The sequence below is a fragment of the Phascolarctos cinereus genome, unplaced genomic scaffold, assembly GCF_003287225.1.
Source record: "Phascolarctos cinereus isolate Bilbo 61053 unplaced genomic scaffold, phaCin_HiC Scaffold_4;HRSCAF=312, whole genome shotgun sequence".
Lineage (NCBI taxonomy): Eukaryota > Metazoa > Chordata > Mammalia > Diprotodontia > Phascolarctidae > Phascolarctos > Phascolarctos cinereus.
Window position 1 is genome coordinate 322,255,108 of NW_027555847.1, and position 6,946 is coordinate 322,262,053.

The 6,946-nt window shown below is 42.4% G+C and overlaps 1 pseudogene; it reads right to left on the reverse strand.

Annotated features, from left to right (window-relative positions):
- Positions 1-2,246: 2,246 nt before the first annotated feature.
- On the reverse strand, positions 2,247-3,693 carry LOC110216561 (xylulose kinase pseudogene; annotated as a pseudogene).
- Between the last annotated feature and the right edge of the window lie 3,253 nt (positions 3,694-6,946).

Below are 6,946 nucleotides of genomic sequence, written 5' to 3' on the forward strand. Positions count from 1 at the left end.
TCCACATTTTATGAAGCTAAATCCTGGTTCTCAACCACAGTATGGCAGTGAGTCATAACGACCAGATTGCTGGATTTCGAATCAGAACAACCTGGGTTTAAATCTGGCTTTTGAAATTTATCATTGCATGACCTCTCCGAGCCTCAGTTTCCCCATCTTTAAAACAGTCATGATACCTATAGTATTTACCCCACAGACTTGTTGTGAGGCTTAAATTAGATAATATGCTGTAAAGTATTATATAATACTTTGAAAACCTTGCAATGCTGTGCAAATGTCAGTTATTATTATTTAGTACTTGACCAACTTGAAGTTTCTTTTCTGAGAAAAATTTGGGCCCAAAACATCTGTACCTTGCACCTGCTTCTAGCCCACTTCTGTGCAGAAAGAGGGCTGCACCTCAGCTCCATGAGACAGCAAGCCAAGCTACTGGTTTTCACAATAGGATGCCACCTTTTTTACATTGGATTTTTATTTATTTTGTTAAACATTTCCCAATTACGTCTTAGTCTGGTTGCAGGGCGCTCAGAGTTTTGCTAGCCCTTTGGAGCTTGACACTTCTGATCTAGGCCAACCTCTTCCACCTGTTTTTACAGATGAGGAAATTGGATTTAAGAAAGAAGATACCTTGCTTGAGATCACATGGTATTAGATAGCAGAGCTAGCATTTGAATGCAAGCCTTTTGACTCCAAAATCTAGTGGTCTTTTCACAACAATTTACATATCTGAGTCCCCAGTGACAAGTTCCTACTTTATACCAGTTTTCCAGTGACTTTACTTACCTAGCATGTCTTACCCTGCTCTGTCTCTCAAAGATGAAGTCCTTAATCTCTCCTACTAGGACTTTCCTGATGTACTTCTTGCATTATCTGCTGTTGGAATCTTCACTGACTGCCTGTACCAATCACTGATCTGACCCTTGCTTGTGATAACTGCTGTGACCCAGATTTTGAACAGAGCATGGCTTGGTAACTAGAATGGAGTGAGGAAGATCTGGGTTCAAGTCTTGTCTCATACTTCCTAGTTGAGTCTCAGTTTCTTCATTTATACAATGTACATAATGATACTTTTCATACCTGTTAGGGGTCCGTAAGGATGTAGAGGGCCACAGACAGTTCACTAAGACTCACTGATGACCTGTGACCTCCTCTCGTGTTGGCTTGTGGGCTCCATTATCTGGTTCGGCTCTCCAACCTTAAAGTCCCCAACTTCCTTAGTAACAGCGTGCTCAGACACTTGTGCTTTGTTGATTCGTCCTCGGCTAAACAATGTTGCTAGCTCAAGCACAGCTAGCTCTAGCGCAAACATGTATCAAGTATTGGGACAGTCCGGGAACAAGAAGTACGTGGTGTTTTCACAGGAACAGCACGGGAGAAGGACACAGCCAGGATAATGTTGTAAAGACATGTGCTTGTCGATACTTTGGTATTCGCATAAGAAAAATTCTCGGTGTTGCCTATTGGTAAAATTATGTAAACTCTGTTGCTTTGTCCGCTGTTACATTGGGGTATGTTCCCATGAGTCAAAGACATAAAACGCTGTGCTGTGCCTTGAATAAACGGAGTTGCTTCCATCCTGCCTCCCGCCTCTCATTGTTAATCTGGGTATCAAGACGCGCGCATTCACACAAACCTGCTTTACTGTGAAGCTCAAATGAGATAAGATACATGAAGTTCTGCATAAACTTTAAAGGGCTGTATGTGCAGGTCATTATTATTATTTTAGCTTCAATTCATTTTTGTAAGACCTTAATGAGGGCTCAGCCTTGAAAGCACATGAGGATCCAAGTGATATACATATTCCACCTAACTTTGTAAAACCACTTTGGCTAAAGTTTCTTGTGAACATTATTTAGGAACCGTTGCACTTCATCAGGGAATTCAGTTACACTCTATTAACAACATTTTTGTGAGACATTGATCAGGGCAACCTTATACTTGGAATCTGGTCCCTTTCTTTAAAGTGATTACAGTCTAGCTGGGAAGATAAGACTCGTCTTTGAACAGAGGACAATCAATGGTGCTGGCACAATCAGGTTTACTGGAAGAAGTCAGAGGAGGGCTCAGCGTAGCCTCAGGGGAAAAGCAGCTCCTGAAGGAGAAAACTATTGAATTGAACCCCTATTCATTATGCTTGATTAACTAGAGGAAGAAACAGGAGCAATCACAAGAAATTTCGAAACATGTTGATTCCTCTTTTCAACATTCATGGCAATTCTGGGGCAGCCTCTTAGGAATCTGGCTTTTCAGTTGAGTGGTGCATGACACTGCAAGACAATTGCTGCTCCAGCTCAGCATACCTCTTGAGCAGTGACCCAATAGACCTGAGCTGCTCCAGCAAGTCGGTGCTGCAGCTAATCTGGGCTCCGGGGCTAATTTCATAACATCAGCAAAGGAAACATTTTACCCTACTGCAAGGCCATGAATTGCTTTATGAGCACATCCCAAACAAGCTGAATTGGCGGTTTCAATAGTGTATACTGGGGCAGCGAACACATCAGACAAAACCTGTAAGACGTCTTCGTTACGTGAAGCTCCTCCAGCAGCCAGAATATTGGTACTTGGCACAATTCTATAGCCTACCTTTTCAGCGTGAATCCTTTTGGCCATGAGCTGTCTTTCAATCAAAGCTCGGATCTCCATCTTTTGGGGAAAGTTTAATACCTTCTCATTGTCTGTATTAGACCTGTGGCGGCCATTGGTCTCTGGAGTAATTTCCATCACCTCAAAATAAAAACCCAGATTTCCACAATTTCCAATTTCAGTGGATCGTACAGCTGCGGAGAACTCATCCCAGGAGCCTGAGGCAGATTCATCTCGGACCTTTTCTCTCATCAGAGACCCATTCTTAAAGTACAAAAGGGCCATGTACTCTTGAAAATTTACAGGGTTGCAGAAGATGTGGCCTTCCAAAGCAGGGGTTGGCTCCTTGATCCAGAGAAACAGCATATCGCTGGTGCCAAGGCCGACTGCAATGTCACCTTCTTCCATTCTCATTCCAGCTAATGATGCTGGATTATCTCCAGTGAAGGCTATCACTTTACATTCGGGGTTGAACCCATAAACGCTGAACGTGATAGGAAGAAATAGGTCCCAGTACTGAACTCGAGGGTACTGCTGGGCCAAGTTTCTCCTCTAACTAAGGTGCGCATGCGTCTAGGCAGGACTGGGACCAGGACTTTTTACGTATGTGCAATAAATTCATCCCAGAACCATCGCTGTAATCGATAGGTGTATATTATCCAAGAAAAAGGGAAACTGCAAAACTGCTAACCAAAGCGATTCTCTCGGTTTGAGAGAAGGCATCGGGGCCCTCCTTGAAAATCTTTGCTCCTGGTTTCCTGTAAAACGCTCATAGGCCCGGGACCCGGTGATATCGCCGAGATTCTGGGCTCCTATAACAGCCTTCTCGGCATTCCACTGTGGTGCTAGAGTCCATCCAGACTGGGCAGTCAGAGAGTGAGAAAGAGGACTTTAATTGCTGGTGTAAAGGAAGATCAGGTGATAAATTCCCCAAAGTTTGGCAGGCTCCTCTTTTCCAGCATACACTTCCACGCTGCTGGCCAGCCCCAGACAAAGCTCTGACTCGAGAAAAGTTGAAACCAGAAGACTTCATCTTCTCCAAAATTGTATCCAAGGCCTTGACCCACATTAAAACAGGAAAAGTCACTGTGAGTTTGTCACTATGAACATGCGCTCCTCCCTGGGTCCCGAATTCTGGAAGCTCTTTATCAAAATTAACGCTCTCCTCATAAATGACATTCAGTTTTTCATCAACAGTAATTACCTTCACCTGCTGGGTACTGAAATCCCATCCTAGGTAGGCACCCTCTGACGTGGCAGAGGAGGCGAGAGCACTGACCGGCTGAGAGCTGGCGGGCGTCGGAGATGTGTTGCCTATTTTAATATACAACAAGTACAGATCCCTCTTTAACTTACTTGCTTATCTCCCAATTTGCTTTAACATAGGAGGTGACAAGGTAGAGGTAGAGCTATGGCTCTGATCTTGAAAACAGAAATCCTGGTTCCTGTGTCAGACATTTATTAGCTAAGTGATCCAGGCCAAGCCTCCTAACACTTTGTTCATCTTTTCACTTTTTTTTTCACTCTTTTCACTATCTCCCTAACAAGAAAGTGTTTTGCAAACATTGGTGCTGATATAATCAATAGTCAGTAAACACTTACTAAGTGCTAAGTGCCAGGCATTATACTAAGCACTAGGGATACAAACTGAGAAAAAGGAAGTCAGTCCCTGCCCTCAAGGACTTTGCAATCTGATGGGGAAAGACAATAGTCAAAAGGAAGCTGAAGAGGGAAGAGGGCTGCCAGAAGGTGTTCAGCCCAGGAGCATGATGGTTGTGGAGTCTAAACCAAGCAGAATAGCTAGTGGGAAATGAAGGGCTATAGCTGAAACGTCCTGACTTCTCCATAAATGGAGGTTTTGGGAAGAGTTCTTTGTTCTGCCCTCCAGCCCCCCAATCAAAGGGGAGAGGTAACTGGAGGTACCAAGGAGGTGTTGAGTTCCAAAACTGAAGCAGTCTCCATGATGATGAGATTTCAGATGATGGGCTTATCCTGAAGAAACGTTATACTCACCGAGTCAAAACCAAGCACAGCAACTGATGGGAAAGGTGCTTATGAGTCTGTAAATTATTATAGTGGCTATGATTAAGTTGGAGATTTGAAAAGAATTCAACCTAGAATTGACTTTGACCCAGCAAACTGTTAGAAGCTCCTTTGAGATATTTGATATTTATGAGAGACAGCCTAGTTGGCTAGTCAGACAAAAAAGCTCATTTGCAATCTAGGCCTTGTCAAGGGGGGTGCCACCTATCTTGGGGGAAAGAACATTGATTCTAGAGTCAGAAGGCCTGTCCTTGACACCATCTCTGCTATTTACCACCTGTCTCACCAGTCACAACCTTTCTGGAGCTATCACCTGTCAATGGGCAATCACAATTTCACTAAAACTTATGTGAAAACTAGGTTTATTACAAGACAAATGAACATGCATGTGGAACCCAGGAGTTCACAATCCATATAGAAGTTTGTATATTTATGACAGCAAGACCAAGGAAGGAGGAGATGGCAGAATCTCCACTTAAAGGGGAGTGGCATGGGAGGGGAAAGGTGGTAAAGGTGAGAAAATGACAAGGAGGGCAAGGGAAGGAGGAAGGCACTAGATGTGATGGTCTCGTTATTTACAAGGGACCATCTGTACAAGCCTAGTGCAGACTGTCTGACACCTGTGTTGTCTCTCAAGGACACACAGGAGTCCAGTGTGGGATGCAAACAACAAATTATGCCAGCTGGGGGCTTCTTCCTTGACACATTCAGGGCCTCCTGCATACTCTGGGTTCAGTGTTTCAGGAAAATACAGCAACTCAAAAAGAGAAGTTCAGGGCACCACTTAACAATCCTTAACACACCTCATTTGTAAGTGTTGGACTAAATGGTCACTAAGAGTAAATCTTGCTTTAAGGTTTGCCTTTATAAATATCTCATTTTAGGCTCAGATTCTTTAAGAATCTGGCCAAGGGCTCCAATTCTTAAGATCTGACCCCCTTGCATTAGCGATACAAATGCTTAGATCCTTGAGAGTCTGGCCAATATGGCAGATGTTTTAATAAATCTTGTGTTTGGCTGAAAGAAAGGTTGGGTGGAATTTCTTTGGGCCTGAGGACTCATCTGCTGTGATTTTGGGGTTCCAGCACCTCTAAACATCAACACCTTTGATTCTTCTACTCCCAAGGCAACTCAGAGCAATCACTTGTGCCTCTGCCGGTCTGATGCACTGAAAAGTTCCCCTGCTCATTTGGTAGATACTACTTATAGGTCAACACCTCACCCCATACAATGTTTTGTACAAACAAAACCAATGCAACCCATATTAGAAGGAAAACAGAAAACTGGGAAACAAACTTTATAATCAAGTGTCTCTGATAAAAGCTTCATTTCTCAAATACAGAGAATTGAGTGAAATTTATAAAAATATAAGTCATTCCTCAGTTGATAAGTGGTCAAAGGATTGAATGGGCAGTTTTCAAATGAAGAAATCAAAGTTATCTATAGTCATATAAAATGATCTAAATCATTATTAGAGAAATACAAATTAAAACAACTCTAAGATAACACTTCGTACCTATAAGATAAGCTAATATGGCAGAAAAGGAAAATGACAGATGTTGGAGATGATGTACGAAAATTGGGACACTAATGCACTATTAGTCGAGTTGCGAACTGATCCAACCAAAAAAAAAATAACACCAAATATCTCATTTCAGCCTCACAACAACCTTAGGAGGGAAATGCTATTATTATCCTCATTTTACAGATCAGGAAACCAAGGCAGACAAAGGCTAATTGACTTTCCTGGGTTCACACAGGTAATGTCTAAGGGGAAAGTGAATTCATATCTTTTTTTTACTTCAGCTCTATCCACTGTGCCACCTAAATGAACTTCTCTGCTAGCTCCAAATCCCAAATCTAGCTTCTCAAAGCTCTATCTCTGACTTGCTAGGTCCTCAAAAAAGCAAAGGATGGGTATTACATAAGCTCAGCTCCCTGAAGAAGAAAGAGCTTCACTAAGCTAAGATTTAATGTTATGTTCTTGGCTATTATAAAGGATCAACATAAGAAATCTCTGTTTCAAGGTGGAGTTGATGTCATTTTCAAAATGGCAGCTGAAGACATTGCCCATAATGCTCTTCAGGCACCCTTATATAAGCTCCCACTGAATTTGTTATCCGGTAAATTCAGGGCCAGGATAAAGTTGTCTCTCCAAACCAACTTGTACATTTAAATTCACTAGACAATGAGAACTACATAACCCTTGTTTCCCTTTCAGCCTTACTGCCAGGAAGCCCAGAGCAAAATTCATTGCTCAACTAACTTATTCCAGGTGGCTCCTACATCTATTTCTCTGGTACTTTTAACTGTTTTTTGT